General features: G+C 55.1%; 1 long non-coding RNA gene across 1 annotated transcript; it reads right to left on the bottom strand.

Moving 5' to 3' along the window:
* Nucleotides 1-14,592: 14,592 nt before the first annotated feature.
* On the bottom strand, nucleotides 14,593-15,224 carry LOC123358483. Its single transcript, XR_006575735.1, has 2 exons — nucleotides 15,162-15,224; nucleotides 14,593-14,766 (listed from the first exon to the last, which is right to left on the bottom strand). It is a non-coding gene; the product is annotated as an uncharacterized LOC123358483 (long non-coding RNA).
* Nucleotides 15,225-16,715: the final 1,491 nt, after the last annotated feature.

Raw genomic sequence — 16,715 nt, 5'->3', positions numbered from 1 at the left:
TTCAGTCTGATCCATCTGGTGAGAGTTGAATTCTAGGCATGGAAAACACAAGCTTAAGGAGGCCGAATTTTATTCTGAATTGTATTTGATCCCCACCAGTGAGCTGGGCCATCCTTTGGGCTCTCTGGTGAGAACCCTCAGCCTCCCTTCCTCAGTCTCTACCCTGATTGGCTGAGCAGGGGGTTATTGACAGGGAGGAGACTCAGGTCCTTGTTGGTCTCTTTTAAGACCAAGGAAATAAGTCAGAACCAGTTCTATGTTTGATGAATTTTGCTGCTTCTCTATATTAATGGTCTCTGAGCAGTTCATGATTCTCTCTAACATTGCAGTTCTCCTCAAATACTTGCTGAATAATTCCTGTGCACTGTTGTTGGTCTGGAGCTCATCTGAGAGCACTTTATTCAGGTTATTCAATGTCTGAAATTCCAGATCCGATGGTTAGTTTGAAAATCAGAGCTCTTGGGTCCTATTCCCAACTCTGCCACTGACTGGCTGTGTGACCTCAGACAAGTCAATTCTTCTTTCTCACATGTAGCTTCTCCCTCTTTCAAGGAGGGATAATAATGATCCGCTCCTACCTACCTCACGGTAGGTGGAGGATGGGGATCCATTGGAGAGTGTCACTAGGAGTAGTGCATAATATGAGGTGTCCTATCACATTTACTCAGAGCAGATTATGACATAATAGAATAGCTGAAATAGTCTATTTGATTTGTTTTTTTTTAATTTTGAAATTGTTAAGAGCAGCAACGACTTAGCTCAGACTGAAGCATCTTATCTAATGTTTGAGATCGAAGTGTCTCCTCTTTGTGTGCGACGAGACAATTTAACGCACTGTGACAAACAGGAGATGCTTTTGTTTTGCAACAAAATATTTTTGCAAAGAACTTTCATCCCACTTGTTATGATTTCGAGAAACAAACTGGTTTAGTCTGAATGGGATTTTCTGACAAACGGTTTCAATGAAATTTCCCCACCATCTCGATTCCTGGGCTCCATCCCTGCCTCTGGGGGTTTGCTGTTTGTTAGAACAGGAGTAAGGACTGGTGGCTTCTCTTTCTGGCTCTGCCACTGCCTTGCTGGCCCTTGGGTAGGTCACTTCCCTTCTCTGTGCCTCAGGCTCCTCCCCATCTGTCCAATGGGAACAGGGACAATTCTCGAGCTCTGGGCAGTCGTGAGCCTGAGTGAGAGAAGGGGCGTTAAAGCCCTCTGTGAAGGAGAAAGGGGAGTTTCTTGGTGTTTGCACCAAGGAATTCTAAAGTTTGCTAAAATGTCTAGTCTATGGAAACAAGAAATGGTTGGGGCCAAACTTTTTAAAAGACGGTTACTCACCTGTAGTAACTGTTGTTCTTCGAGATGTGTTGCTCCTATCCATTCCAGTTAGGTGTGCGCGCCGCGCGTGCACGGCATCTCGGAACTTTTTTACCCTAGCAACCCCGGCGGGCCGGCTGGCGCCCCCTGGAGTGGCGCCGCTATGGCGCTAAATATATACCCCAGCCGGCCCGTCCGCTCCTCAGTTCCTTCTTGCCGGCTACTCCGACAGTGGGGAAGGAGGGCGGGTCTGGAATGGATAGGAGCAACACATCTCGAAGAACAACAGTTACTACAGGTGAGTAACCGTCTTTTCTTCTTCGAGTGATTGCTCCTATGCATTCCAGTTAGGTGAATCCCAAGCCTTACCTAGGCGGTGGGGTCGGAGTGAGACGTGGCGGAGTATAATACCGCGGAGCCGAAGGCTGCGTCGTCTCGAGACTGCTGCACCAACGCGTAATGGGAGGCGAAGGTGTGGACCGAAGACCAGGTGGCCGCTCGACAGATGTCCTGGATCGGAACGTTGGCCAGGAAGGCAACCGACGAGGCGTGCGCCCTCGTCGAGTGTGCAGTGACGCGGCCTGGTGGTACGCGAGCCAGCTCATAGCAGGTCCTGATACACGCAGTGACCCAGGAGGAAATCCGCTGGGAGGATATCGGCTCCCCCTTCATGCGGTCAGCAACCGCTATGAACAGCTGGGGCGAACGCCGGAAGGGCTTAGTCCGCTCGATGTAGAAAGCGAGCGCTCTGCGGACGTCAAGGGTATGCAGCTGCTGTTCCTGAGGCGAGGCATGTGGCTTCGGGTAGAACACCGGGAGGAAGATCTCCTGGTTGAGATGGAAAGCTGACACTACCTTCGGGAGGAAGGCCAGATGAGGGCGAAGCTGCACCTTGTCCCCATGAAAGACCGTGTATGGCGGGTTGACCGTTAGAGCGCGAAGCTCAGAGACTCGTCTCGCTGATGTAATAGCGACGAGGAAGGCTGTCTTCCAAGAGAGGTATAGGAGGGAGCACGTGGCTAAGGGTTCGAATGGAGGACCCATCAGTTTGGCCAAGACGAGATTCAAATCCCAGTTCGGGGCCGGGCGCCGCACCGGCGGGTACAAGCGGTCCAGGCCTTTGAGGAAGCGGGAAACCATCGGGTTCGAGAAGATGGACCGCCCTTCCACGGAGGGAAGGAAGGCAGATACCGCTGCCAGGTGGACTCTCAAGGAGGAGACCGCCAGACCTTGCTCCTTAAGGTGCCAGAGGTAGTCCAGGATGGTAGGGACCGGGACCAGGAATGGATTAAGACCTCGATGATCACACCAGAGTGCAAATCTCTTCCACTTCGCTAGGTAAGTGGAGCGAGTGGAAGGTTTCCTGCTCTCGAGCAGGACTTGTTGAACTGCTGCAGAACAGCCTCTCTCCGCGTGGGTCAGCCACTCAGGTACCAAGCTGTCAGATGGAGGGACTGCAGGTTGGGATGGCGGAGTCTGCCGAAGTCCTGGGTGATGAGGTCCGGCCACAACGGGAGGGGGATGGGTTCCCGAACGGAGAGCTCGAGCAGCAAGGTGTACCAGTGCTGCCTCGGCCAGGCCGGCGCGATCAGAATGACGTGAGCTCTGTCCCTCCGAAGCTTCAGGAGCACTCGGTGCACGAGCGGGAACGGAGGGAAGGCGTAGAGGAGGCGATCCGTCCAGGGGTAAAGGAAGGTGTCCGACAGGGAGCCCGGCGAGCGACCCTGGAACGAGCAAAATAGGTGGCACTTCCTGTTCTCCTTGGAGGCGAAAAGGTCTACTTGGGGAAACCCCCATCTCCGGAAGATTGTGTGGGCGACATCTGGACGGAGGGACCACTCGTGGGAGAGGAACGACCTGCTGAGATGGTCGGCCAGCGTGTTCTGCACTCCCGGAAGAAAGGATGCTTCCAGGTGAATCGAGTGGGTGACGCAGAAGTCCCACAGGAGCATCGCTTCCTTGCACAGGGGGGAGGAGCGGGCTCCGCCCTGCTTGTTCACATAGAACATCGCGGTGGTGTTGTCCGTGAACACTGTCGCACAACGGCCTTGCAGATAGGTGCAGAAGGTGCGACAGGCCAGGCGGATGGCGCGCAGCTCGCGAACATTGATGTGGAGGGCAAGCTCCTGCGCCGACCACTGGCCCTGCGTGTGGAGATCACCCAGGTGGGCTCCCCAACCGAGTGCTGAGGCATCCGTGGTCAGAGTGACGGACGGACGAGGAGGGTGGAACGGAACTCCGGCACACACGACCTGTGGGTTGAGCCACCAGGTGAGAGACTCGAGGGTCGTCCTGGTGACCGTGACCACCATGTCGATGGGGTCTCGAAGCGGCCAATACACCGACGCGAGCCAGGACTGGAACGGACGAAGGCGGAGCCGCGCATACTTGGTGACATAAGTGCACGAAGCCATGTGGCCCAGGAGGCGGAGGCACAAGCGCACCGTCGTGGTAGGGAAGGCGACAAGGTCCCGGATGATGGAGACCATCGTCTGGTGCCGAGAGCGGGGGAGACAGGATCTGGCCACTGTGGAGTCGAGAACCGCTCCGATGAACTCCAGCCGCTGTGTCGGAATCAAAGTGGACTTCTCTGTGTTGATGAGAAGACCTAGCCGATGAAAGAGAGATATGATTTCCGACATCTGATCCATCACCAGTTGCCGGGACTGGCCTCGAACCAGCCAGTCGTCGAGATACGGGTAAACGTGCATCTGACGACGTCGGAGGGCTGCGGCGACTACCGCCATGCATTTGGTAAACACCCTCGGGGCGGTGGACAGTCCGAACGGCAACACGGCGAACTGGTAGTGAGTGTCGTTGACGACAAACCGGAGGTAACGACGATGGGGAGGATAGATTGCGACATGGAAGTACGCGTCCTTCATGTCGAGAGCGGCAAACCAGTCTCCCGGATCCAGAGAGGGAATGATGGTCCCCAGGGTGACCATACGAAACTTGGGCTTGAGCAGGTACTTGTTCAGCTCGCGAAGGTCCAGGATAGGACGCAGCCCGCCTTTCGCCTTGGGAATGAGAAAATAACGGGAGTAGAATCCCCTGCCCCGTCTGTCCTGAGGCACTGCTTCTATGGCACCCACGCTCAACAGAGTCTGGACCTCCTGTAAGAGGACTTGCTCGTGAGAGGGGTCCCTGAAGAGGGACAGGGAGGGTGGGTGGGAAGGCGGTGGCGAAACAAATTGCAGGCGGTATCCCGACTGGACTGTTTGGAGCACCCAGTTGTCTGATGTTAATTGGGACCACGCCGAAAAGAAATGGGAAAGGCGGTTGTAAAACAGAGGGGAAGGATCCGGTAGGGAGAATGATGGGCCGTCCTCGAGCGTCCCATCAAAAGGCCTGTTTGGCCCCCTGAGGGGCCTTCGAAGCGGCCTGGCCCTGGTTGCGGCGGTTGCCGGATGGACGACGGCGATTTTGGGCTGGACGTCGGCTGTTGTAAGGGCGATACCGGGACTGGTAGGCCGGTCGGGAGGGCTGTGGACGGAATGGCCTACGCTGCGTCGCTGGCGTATGCATGCCTAACGTGCGTATTGCGATACGACCGTCTTTTAAAGTTTGGATCCTAGAATCCGTCTTCTCAGAGAACAGCCCTTTAGTATCAAAGGGAAGGTCCTGTAACGTATATTGGATCTCCGGCGGCAGGGTGGAAGACTGCAGCCAGGCGATACGCCGCATCGTGACCCCGGAGGCCAAGGTTCTCGCACCCGAGTCCGCAGCGTCGAGGGCGGCTGAGATGGAGGATCTGGACGACCTCCTTCCCTCCTCCAACATGGCCGTGAACTCCTGTCGGGAGGCTGACGGTAGGAGCTCGGTAAATTTCGCCAGGGACGTCAGGATGTCGAAGACGTACCTGGCTAGGAGGACCATCTGGTTGGCAATCCTTATTTGCAGGCCTCCTGCAGAATAGACCTTTCGGCCTAGCAGGTCCATACGCTTCGCGTCCTTTGACTTGGGCGCCGAAGCCGGTTGACCGTGCCGCTCCCTGTCATTAACCGACTGGACTACCAGGGAGTCCGGGGTCGGATGTATATACAAGTATTCATAGCCCGTGGGAGGGACAGAGTACTTTCTCTCAACACCCCGGGCTGTAGGGGGCACGGACGCTGGCGTCTGCCAGATGGTGTTGGCGTTCTTCTGCACCGTCTGTACAAACGGGAGTGCAACTCGCACCGGCATGTCAGCCTCGACCACGTTGGTGATAGGGTCCTCGTCCTCGTGTACCTCCTCTATGGGCAAGGCCATCGCCGTCGCCACACGACGAAGGAGGTCCTGGTGAGCTCTCACATCAATGGGGGGAGGCTCCTTAGTTGCTGCACCGGCCACCGCCTCATCAGGCGAGGACGAGGAGGACAACCCCTGGACGACCGTCTCCGAAGAGGGGTCCGCCACGTGCCCGTCGGAGGGTGTGGGCTGCGCATGGCCTTGGGACTCCGATGCTACAGCATCCGCCGGCGGCGGCGAAGGGGCCGGTCTGGATACCGTCGCCTCTGGGACTCTGCGCTCCGACGCGGGGGGCCTTGGTGGAAAAGGCACCCCCTGGGCCTCGTACTGGGCCCATGGAACCCAAAAGCCCCACGGTTGTGCCCCTTGAGGATGCTCCCGTGGGGTGGGCGGTAGGAGTCCGTATCCGTCCGTGCCGGAAGCGACCGACTCGGGTCGAGAAGGCCATGGCGGTGCCGAAGCGCTCGCAGAGTGCGCTGCCGAATGGGGCAGTCCGTCCCCGGATGGCAAAGAAGCGCGAGGTTGCTCCGGTCGGTACCGGGAAGGCGACCAGGAGTGACGTCCGCCACGGTGCCGGGAGCTCGACCGGTGCCGGGAGCTCGACCGGGGCCGGGAGCTCGACCAGACTGAGACCTCCGGTGCCGTGAACGCCCTCGCGAGTCACGGTGCCGGGAGCGGTGCCGGGACGGCGATCTCCGACGGTGCCGACGCGATGGCGACCTGGACCTCGTGCGGCGTCGGGAGTACGACCGGTACCGCGATGACGAGCGGCACCGGGACTGCGACCGACGTTTCGACAGCGATCGGTGCCGCGAAGGCGAGCGGTGCCGAGATCGCGATCGACGTGATGGAGATCTGCCGCCGGACCGGGACTGGGACCGGGACCGGGTGCGTCGTCCATGGCGCCTGTCCAGGGACGGTGGCCGGGTCATTCTAGCCGGCTTCCCCGCCGACACGACAGCCCGCACCGGCGGTGCCGGGGGCCGGAGCCCTGGCGCCTCTATGAGCTTGATTAGCTCTCGCGCAGAGGCGAATGTCTCCGGCGTTGATGGCAGCTGGGGCTCAACCTCGGACGGCACCGGGGAGTGTGGCGGCGCCGGACTCGACGGGCCTTGTGGCGCCGGAGTCAAGGCTCCGGTGCACGGCTTGTGCACGGGCACCGCGAGGGCCGCCAGGAGCGCAGCCGCTTTCGCCGAGTCATCAGCGCGAGCCTGAGCCAGTGCCTTCGCTAGCCTCTGCTTCCTCGCGGGCGAAAGCGAGCAGTGCCGAGACTTCTTAACCGCTTTCTGCGTCGGCGGTGCCGCGGAGGTGGAGCGGCTCGGTGCCGCCGGTGCGCTCTGCACCGAGGCAGTTCGCGGTGCCGGCGCGGACGGTGCCGGTGGCTGAAGCGACGCCTCCATCAAAATCTGCTTCAGGCGGATATCCCGTTCTTTTCGGGTCCACGGTTTAAAAGTCGAACAGATCGCACACTTGTCTGTTCTGTGGCCTTCGCCCAGGCAACGGAGACAGGCGTCATGCGGGTCTCCGATGGGCATAGGCTTCTGGCACGCCACGCAGGGCTTAAAGCCCGGTGCCTTGGGCATGAGCCCGCACCGGGTGAGGTAAAAGGGGGAAAAAAACCCCTTTCACCTTATCTATATACACTAACTATCTAAAACTGTAAAACTAACTACAAAAACTAACTATATACAAGAAAGATGTGAACGCTAGGGATCGTGGAGAACAAAGAGCACTCCACAGTTCCAACTGGCCGTCACGGGCGGTAAGAAGGAACTGAGGAGCGGACGGGCCAGCTGGGGTATATACTTAGCGCCATAGCGGTGCCACTCCAGGGGGCGCCAGCCGGCCCGCCGGGGTTGCTAGGGTAAAAAAGTTCCGAGATGCCGTGCACGCGCGGCACGCACACCTAACTGGAATGCATAGGAGCAATCACTCGAAGAAGAACCACTGCTTTTTTTTTAAAGCCCATTCAGGGATGTGAGTCCCTGTCTTTTAAGTACCTGGGGTTCTTTGCCAGCAGGAGAGAAGAGGTCCCTGCCTCCATTTTTGTGGCCTTAACAAACCATGTGTTGTGCCCCAGTTCTCGTCTGAGATCCCTGAAAAAGAACATCTTCCCATCCATGAACAAGACAGGACCTATCTTTCAAAGGGGAACAAAGAGACCCCTGGGACTTACAGACTAGCTAGCCTCACTTCCATAGCTAGAGAGATACTGGAATATATTCTTAAACAATCAGTTTTCCAGCAGCACCTACAGGATAATTTGGTTCTTAGGACGAGTGAGCATGGATTTGTCAAGAACAAATCATCCCAAACCCAGCCTCTTTCCTTCTTTGGCAGGGTTCCGGGCCTAGTGGAGGTGGGTAAACAGTAGATGGGATCTATCTCGGGGTTACTAAGGCTTTTGACACAGTCCCGCAGGACATTCTCACAAGCAAACGAGGGAAATGCGGTCTAGATGCAATCAGTGTCATGTGCGTGCAGAGCTGGTTGAAAGCCCAGACTCCAAGGGCCCTTCTCCAGGTTTGGCTGCCCAATGGAGAGGGGGTACCTAGTGGGTCCGGCAGGGATCAGTCTGGGGTCCGGTGCTATTCAATAGTTTCATGAATGATTTGGAAAATGGAGTGGAGAGCCTGCTTCCAAAATGTGCGAATAACACCAAGCACTTTGGAGCTCAGGACTGGAATTCAAAACACCCGTAACAAATTGGAGACTTGGTCTTCTTGAGCCAAACCCCATGGCTGGGCCTCTCTCTCTAGACTGGGCTGAAGTGAAACCCCAGAGCCAGACACTCCTCCTCCTGGGCCGTGCGCTCCGACCTTGAATGGTCAGATGCTGCTTAGCGCTGTCAGAGCAGCTTTGGCTGGGGGATTCTCCCAGCACTTTCCAATAGCGGGAAGGTACGAAATCCCCATTTGCCTGCTGGGGACAGAGCCCTAGAGGGGAGGGGGGGGAGCAACTTGCCCAGAGTCCCCCAGGAAAAGGAAAACAACCAGCAGTGGAACCAACAGGAAACCCAGCAATGGAACTCAGGAGTCCTGGGGGTGTGCTAGGGTGACCAGATGTCCCAATTTTGGGGTCTTTTTCTTATCTAGGATCCTATTACCCCCCACTCCCTGTCCCGATTTTTCACACTCGCTGTCTGGTCACCTTAGGGTGTAACCATGTGGGGTCCCAGCTGCTCCTTGCCCCCCCTCATTGAAGCAGGTGTGCAGGGTTACTGCCCTGGGAAGTGCAGGGCACCAGTGGCCATGGGGCTGGCTGCAGGCAGGGCAGGAGCTGGCTGGAGGTAAGGTCTGGCTGCAGGCAAGGGGTGCGGGGCTGGCTGGAGACAGGGGTGTGTGGGGCTGGCTGGCTTCAGGCAGGGATGCAGTGGGGGTGCATCAGGGGTTGGCAGGGCTGGAGACAGAGGAGTGCGGGACTGGCTGGCTTCAGGCAGGGGTGAGTGGCAGGGGGTGTGGCAGGAGTTGGCTGGAGACAGGGCAGGGAGTGTGGAAGGGGCTGGCTGTGGGCAGGGGGTGTAGAGCTGGCTGCAGGCAAGGCAGGGAGGATGTGGCTGGTGCGGGCAGGGCAGAGGGTGCAGGGCTACAGGCAGGGCATGGGGTGCGGGGCTGGCCAGAGGCAGGGGCTGGCTGTGGTCAGGGCAGGGGGTGCGGGGCTGGCTGCAGACAGGGGCTGGCTGCGGGCAGGGCAGGGGGTGCGGGGCTGGCTGCAGACAGGGGCTGGCTGCGGGCAGGGCACGGGGTGCGGGGCTGGCCGCAGACAGGGGCTGGCTGCGAGCAGGGCAGGGGGTGCGGGGCTGGCTGCAGGCAGGGCAGGGGGGTGCAGCAGGGGTTGGCTGGAGCCGGGGCATGCGCGGCTGGCTGGAGACAGGGGCTGGTGCGGGCAGGGCAGGGGGTACAGGGCTGGCTGCAGACAGGGTCTGGCTGCGGACAGGGCAGGGGGTGCGGGGCTGGCCGCAGACAGGGGCTGGCTGCAGGCAGGGCATGGGGTGCGGGGCTGGCTGCGGGCAGGGCAGGGTTGCAGAGCTGGCTGCAGGCAGGGCAGGGGGTGCGGGGCTGGCTGGAGGCAGGGCAGGGGGGTGCAGCAGGGGTTGGCTGGAGCCGGGGCTTGCGGGGCTGGCTGGAGACAGAGGCTGGCTGCAGGGAGGGCAGGGGGTGGAGGGCTGCTGAAAATGTCCTGAGCGGTATTTTAAGGTGAAGATAACACCATGGTTACCAGGTGACTGGCACATCCTGGGTTAAAGAAAGGAAGGGACCTGGAGTTAATAGTCTGAAGTATTTGTGTTACCAACCCTGTCGCTGTCTGACCCCCCTTCAGTGTGGAGCAGGTGTGTACGTTGCTGTGTGGAGCGCACAGACTCCTGCAGAGCAGGGGCAGCTGTTTCCATGGCAGAGAGCCTGGCACTTAGGAGACTTTCTTGACTTGCTGTTTTGAAGCAATTCAGTAAAATAACGGTGGAGCTACAATGTCCGGTCCAAAATTTCAGCCCCCCCGGTGCAAAAACGCTATTTTAGGATCTAAACAGGAGGCTTCCAGCGCTAGGACACCTGACCAGAGAGCTCAGTGGGGGCGTAACAGCTGCTGACTCTGAGGGTCCTGGGCAAAATCCACTTGCAGGTGGAGGCGTTTCGATTTATTTGATCGATAATGAGGAAGGCGAAGATTTAATCACGGGTATTTTTAGTAAATGTCATGGACAGATCATGGGCAAAACCCAAAAGCTCATTGCCCATGACCCGGCCATGACTTATACCATAAATACCCCGCATTGAATCGTGGGGAGGGAGGCCCAGAGGGTCCGTGGCACCAGCTGTGGGCGCAGGGAGTCCAGGGGGCCCGTGGCACCATGTACGGGGGGAGAAGCCCTGGGGACCCACTGCCACTCCAGATGCTGCCAGGTCAGGGAAGCCCCAGAGGCCAGCCCTGCTCCGGCCACCTCGGGACAGGTGCCAGGAGCCACTGAGCTGTGGCTGCGCCTGCCACCCTTGGAACCACTGCTCAAGCTGCCCCCAGGCCAGCTGCTGGGGCAGCCACGGAGTCAGCCGCAGTGGCCACTGCAGAAGTCACAGAATCTATGACTTGTGCAGCCTCCGTGACACAGAGGGATCCCTAATAAAGAGACAAACCCCTCCCTGCTGTGACTGCAGCTCCTGGAAGGAAAGAGAAGAGAGAAGGAGAGCGAGAGAGTCCCTGTCACCTCTCTCCCCTGCTCCCTCCCCCTTGTATTCTGTAACCCCATCTCACTGGGTTCCCTGTGCTGGTGCCATGGGGGTGACACTAGAGTTCTGGGGATTTGGGGGAGAGGAAGGGGGCTCTTCACTTCTCAGCATTTCACACAAATTTGTCTTTGGGCTGAAATTTCTCCTGTTAGGCCTCTCAGTCAGAGCTGTACCCACCCTGTTTGCGGGCGGGGGAGAGATGTAAATTGCAGAGCAGGCAGAGAAGTCGCCCATAAAGGGACATATTGATCTGGTGACTGGTTCTGACCGGGGTCACACGTCCTCTGACACAGGCTCATGTGCAGAACATGGGAGCTCTGGCTTGTCCTAAATGCTGTAGAGTGTGAGTTCCTGGAAAGGGCAGGGGAGAGGGAGCAAGAGGAGAAAGGCAGAGACATTGGGGGGAGGAATTGGGGGGAGAAGAAGGAGAGAACAGAGACACAATAAATCAGGCCTGCACAACTCGTAAAGCGGCGAGGGCCACATTCCTCCAAAGAAAACAGCTGAGGGCTGAAACCTCCCAGCCCGAGGAAACACCCCGCCCCAGGGCCGCCCAGCCCTGCGGAAACAAACCCTCCTTCCCCAGCACCGCCCCACCAAAACAGCTGTGGGCCAAAAAGGAAGGTTGGGGTGGGGAGGTGATGCTTTATTTTAAATCAACCAGGGGCTCCCAGCTAAAGAGGTGGCTGGGAGCCCTCAGGGTCAAATTAAAGGGCCCGGGGCTCCGGCGGCTGGGGGAACCCAGCAGGGCCGGCTCTAGGTTTTTTGCTGCCCCAAGCAAAAAAAATTGTGGCTGTCCCCCTTCCCAGCCCTGGGCTCACCCCGTACCCTCCTGCTGCCCCAGCCCTGGGTCACTGGTAACTCGCTCCCAGGGCGGGTCATTCAGCCGGAATTTTGGATGTGCACAAAACACAGACAGGACTGGTTCCCATATGGTTACAGAGCTGCAGTAAAGTGGAACAATTTTCAGCTTGTGTGATTGGAGGAGATCTGGATGCATATTATAAGACTGTCCTCCATAAATGAGGAAAAGTTGAGGTGCCTTTATTATTGTTTTGCTCCACTCTTTCTTTCTATGGGGAATTTGCCAATGCAATACCACTGTCTTCCTTTCAAACAAACAAAAAGGCAATGGCTGTTGAAAATAGCAATTCCAGTCCTAATAAGCATTTCTTGCTCAATTTTATCCTACTTTTTCTACAGCAAGTTACAGTGGATCAGTATATTTGATTTGGGAGAAATGAAGTAACAGCTGCCCAAACCAAGCTTGAGCACTCCTGAATTTTGAGGTGTTCAAATCTGGAAAGCAGGTGCTGGGGGTGGGGGGGCTCCATGGGGGAGCATGGCAGCAACTGTCTGGCGCTGCACGGAGCCAGACACGCTGGTCTGAGTGGCACAGTAAGCGGTTTGGGGTTTGGAGAAGGGGTAGGGGGTTCTGGGGGGGCAGTCAAGGGACAAGGAGCAGGGGGGGTTGGATGGGGCAGAGGTTCAGAGGGGCAGTCAGGGGCCAGGCAGCAATTGGATAGGCATGGGAGTCCAGGAGGTTTATCGGGACAGGTAGGGGGTGGGGTCCTGGGGGGAAGTTGGGTGGGGTCTTAGGAGGGGGCAGTTGGGGACAAGGAGAAGGGAGGCTTAGATGGGGCAGGGGTCTCGGGAGGGGGTAATCAGGGGACAAGGACCAGTGGTGCTTAGATAGGGGGTGTGGGTCCTGGGCGGCAATTGGGGCAGGGGTCTGGGGAGGGGGCAATCAGCGGCCAGGGGCTGGAATTCAAAGGGCTCTGGGCTGCTGGCAGCCGCGGGGAGCCCAGAGCCCTCTGATTCCCGGCCGCGGCTGGGATTTAAAAGGCTCTGGGCTCCCAGCCACAGCGGGCAGCGCAGAGCCCTTTGAATCCCGGCCCCCGCTGAGATTTAAAGGGCTCTGGGCTCCTTGCTCCTGCAGGCAGCCCAGAGTCCTCTGATTCCCTGCCGTGGCTGGGATTCAAAGGGCTCTGGACTGCCCGCAGAGCGCCGGGGGGGAAGGATTTAGAATCTCCCGGCGGGCCGCACAGTGAGGCTCCGCGGGCCGCATGTTGTGCAGGCCTGTGATAGAGGTATATAAAATCATGAGTGATGTTGAGAAAGTAGGTTAAATAACTTTTCCTTCTTACTCCCGTAATACAAGAACTAGGGGCCACCAAATGAAATTAATAGACAGCAGGTTTAAAACAAATAAAAGGAAGTTTTTCTTCACACAGCGCACAGTCAACTTGTGGAACTCCTTGCCTGAGGAGGTTGTGAAGGCTAGGACTATAACAGGGTTTAAAAGAAAACTGGATACATTCATGGAGGTTAAGTCCATTAATGGCTATTAGCCAGGATGGGTAAGGAATGGTGTCCCTAGCCTCTGTTTGTCAGAGAGTGGAGATGGATGGCAGGAGAGAGATCACTTGATCATTGTCTGTTAGGTTCACTCCCTGGGCTGCTTCTGCTCTACAACTATAATTGTCTTTTTACACCAAAATCACTAACTTGAGCACCCAATTCCATGTAGAGTCCTAGTGGATGTAAGGCACAGGTAACTTTTGCCTCAGGGTAGCTTGTTGGCATCAACCCTCTCTCCCGCACCTGCAGCTGATGAAATTCCTGGCTGGAGGGACACACGCTCCTACAAGTCAAAAGGAAAGGAGCTGATAGAAAAGATCACAGGACTGACCCCAAAGAAGGGTGAGCTGCAAAAGGCAGAAGCAGGCAACTCATCCGGCAGAGCTGAGAGACCACAGTGAAGATGGTGCAAAGTTCACTATATTGGAATTAGCAAATGTGATATTTTTAAAACAAATCTTTGGGAAGCCCTAATAAAGGCATTTCTTACAGTTCTCTCCCATTTGGATTTTCTGATCTCTAATAGGGAATGACATCTGACTGAAGCTTTTCCCAAATGCAGAGCATGTGTAGGGTCTCTCTCCACTGTGGATTCTACGATGTCTGACAAAGTCTGAGTGCTCAATGAAACTTTTCCCGCACTCAGAGCATGTGTAGGGGATCTCTCATGTGTGGATTCTCTGATGTGTGGTAAGGTTTGAGCGCTGATTGAAGCTTTTCCCGCACTCAGCGCATGTGTAGGGCTTCTCTCCTGCGTGGATTCTCTGATGTGTGATAAGGGCAGAGCGGTGACTGAAGCTTTTCCCGCACTCAGAGCATGTGTAGGGCTTCTCTCCTGTGTGGATTATCTTATGTGTGATAAGGGTACAGTGCTGACTGAAGCTTTTCCCGCACTCAGAGCATGTGTAAGGCTTCTCTCCTGTGTGGATTCTCTGATGTGTGATAAGGGCAGAGCGGCGACTGAAGCTTTTCCCGCACTCAGAGCATGTGTAGGGCTTCTCCCCTGTGTGGATTCTCTGATGTGTGATAAGGTGTGAGCGCTGATTGAAGCTTTTCCCGCACTCAGCGCATGTGTAGGGCTTCTCTCCTGTGTGGATTCTCTGATGTATGATAAGGGAAGAGCGATCACTGAAGCTTTTCCCGCACTCAGAGCATGTGTAGGGCTTCTCTCCTGTGTGGATTATCTTATGTGTGATAAGGGTAGAGTGCTGATTGAAGCTTTTCCCGCACTCAGAGCATGTGTAGGGCTTCTCTCCTGTGTGGATTCTCTGATGTCTGATGAGGGCAGAGCGCTGACTGAAGCTTTTCCCGCACGCAGAGCATGTGTAGGGCTTCTCTCCTGTGTGGATTCTCAGATGTGTGATAAGGTCTGAGCGCTGACTGAAGCTTTCCCCGCACTCAGAACATGTGTAGGGCGTCTCTTCCAAGTTAATTCTCTCATGTGTAATAAGGTCTGAGTGGCTACTGAAGTTCTCCTCTGGCCTCTGCTGAGTCTCAGAGGCTTTCACTTTTTCTCGGAGTGCACAACTCCTGGAAACAGTCCCTTTGGTTCTTCCTGATAATGTCTCATATGGTTCTCCTTGCTCAGCATCTTCCTGCTGGGGTTTCTGCTCCTCATTCTCACGCACCATCCTATCACCTGATGGGAGACAGAGAGAATCCAGACATAGGTCACTCCCTGTGCCTGAGAGAAAGGAAATCTCAGAGACAGGAATTTAAAAAGGGATGAACAAACCAAAGTATGTGCAGGAGAGATCAAACCTATCAGAAGCTGATTTTCCCCAGAGGAGAGAGGAAGGGATCAGTTTTGGTCTGCATTTCACCAGAACATGCAGGGGAAAGTGGGATCAGGTAGGGATCTGCTGACAGTTATTAGTCAGGATAGGTGGGAAGCCATGAGTGACATCTGCCTAATTATTCCACATCTGCAGGGAACAATCCTGAACTTGGAGAGCTCACAGGGTCTTTGTAGGGCATCCCAAATGTTTCCTGTATTCACAGACAGTTTTTGACTTGCTTTAACCAAGTCCTCACCTCTGCAGGCAGCTCTCGGGAGCACTTCTTTCTCAGAACCCTGGAGGTCCGGGACCCACGGCTCTTCCCCTCGTTCCAGCTGTGAGACCACATCAGGTTTGGAATTTAGAAACCCTATGCCAGGCAAAGAAAACAAGGGAGGTCAGTGGAATTTGTGGGATACTTGTCAAAAAGAATAGTCCATGGTTTTAAGCTCAGATCATTTTTAAGCAGTAACATCCCAAGACCAGCTTCCTTGGCTCCAAGTGGCAGGAGAATTATTATTATTATTAATCATATGCATTACCTGAGTGCCTAAGGACCAACTAACAGTGTGTCTCCGTTGTGCTAGGCACAGTACAAATGCAGAATAGTAGATGGCCCATGCTCTGAAGAATTTACAGTCTAAATAGACAAGACAGACACAGCATGGGGGAAGGGGTAGAACCCTCTGTTAGAATGGCGATATTCAGGCCTGCCTGCAAAGCCTATATTTTTAGAACTTAGGTGTATTTTTATCACTTAGTTAGTTACAGGAGTGTGAAAACAAAGAATCAAAATCACAGTCTGCCTGTGTCTGGGCCTTCTCTCACTAGGATAGTCTGAGGCCTTGTTCTTAGGCTAAGGCCTTTGGCTAAGCAGCAGGGGCAGCCATAAGCTGGGAAGCGAAGGGTCACATCCTCACATCCCAAACCAGTCACACTGAAATAAGGTGCTATTGGGCTGTTAGGAAGACAATCCTGTCCGGAGCTTAAGATGGTTAGAATGCTATCAAATTAAAGTTTCTTTGTCTGGCAAGAAATCACTTATCAATGGTTGTGGTTGTGAAACCCTCATTTCTGTATTGCTTTATCTTTATGGCCACCACTTTTACATTGTTAATCAGTCTGGTTCTCTAATTGTTTCTCTCTCCTGTATAATTAATGTTGCCAGGTGTAAGTTAATTAGGGTAGTGGTTTATAATTGGTTAGAGCAGGAGTAGGCAACCTATGGCGGCACACAAGTTGATTTTCAGTGGCACTCACACTGCCCAGGTCCTGGCCACCGGTCCAGAAGGCTCTGCATTTTAAATTTAATTGTAAATGAAGCTTCTTAAACATTTTAAAAACCTTACTGACTTTACATACAATAGTTTAATTATGTATTATAGACTTATAGAAAGAGACTGTCTAAAAATGTTAAAATGTATTATTGGCACATGAAATCTTAAATTAGAGTGAATAAATGAAGACTCAGCACACCACTTCTGAAAGGTGGCCGACGCCTGGGTTAGAAAATTATGTCACAATATGTTAGAATTGGTTAGTTAAATTTCAGCACAATGATTGGTTAAGGTATAGCTGAGAATATTACTCTATAAATGGGGTCAAACAGGAGGGGGGAAGGAAATTGGAATAATAGAATCTCAGGGTTGGAAGGGACCTCAGGAGGTCATCTAGTCCCACCCCTGCTCAAAGCAGGACCAATCCCCAACTAAATCATCCCAGCCAAGGCTTTGTCAAGCCTGACCTTAAAAACCTCTAAGGAAGGAGATTTCACCACCTCCCTAGGGAACCCATCCCAGGGCTTCACCAC

The sequence above is a fragment of the Mauremys mutica genome, unplaced genomic scaffold (assembly GCF_020497125.1).
Source record: "Mauremys mutica isolate MM-2020 ecotype Southern unplaced genomic scaffold, ASM2049712v1 Super-Scaffold_100070, whole genome shotgun sequence".
NCBI lineage: Eukaryota > Metazoa > Chordata > Testudines > Geoemydidae > Mauremys > Mauremys mutica.
The sequence above is the reverse complement of the archived record's forward strand: the minus strand, read 5'-3'. Positions and strand labels throughout refer to the sequence as shown.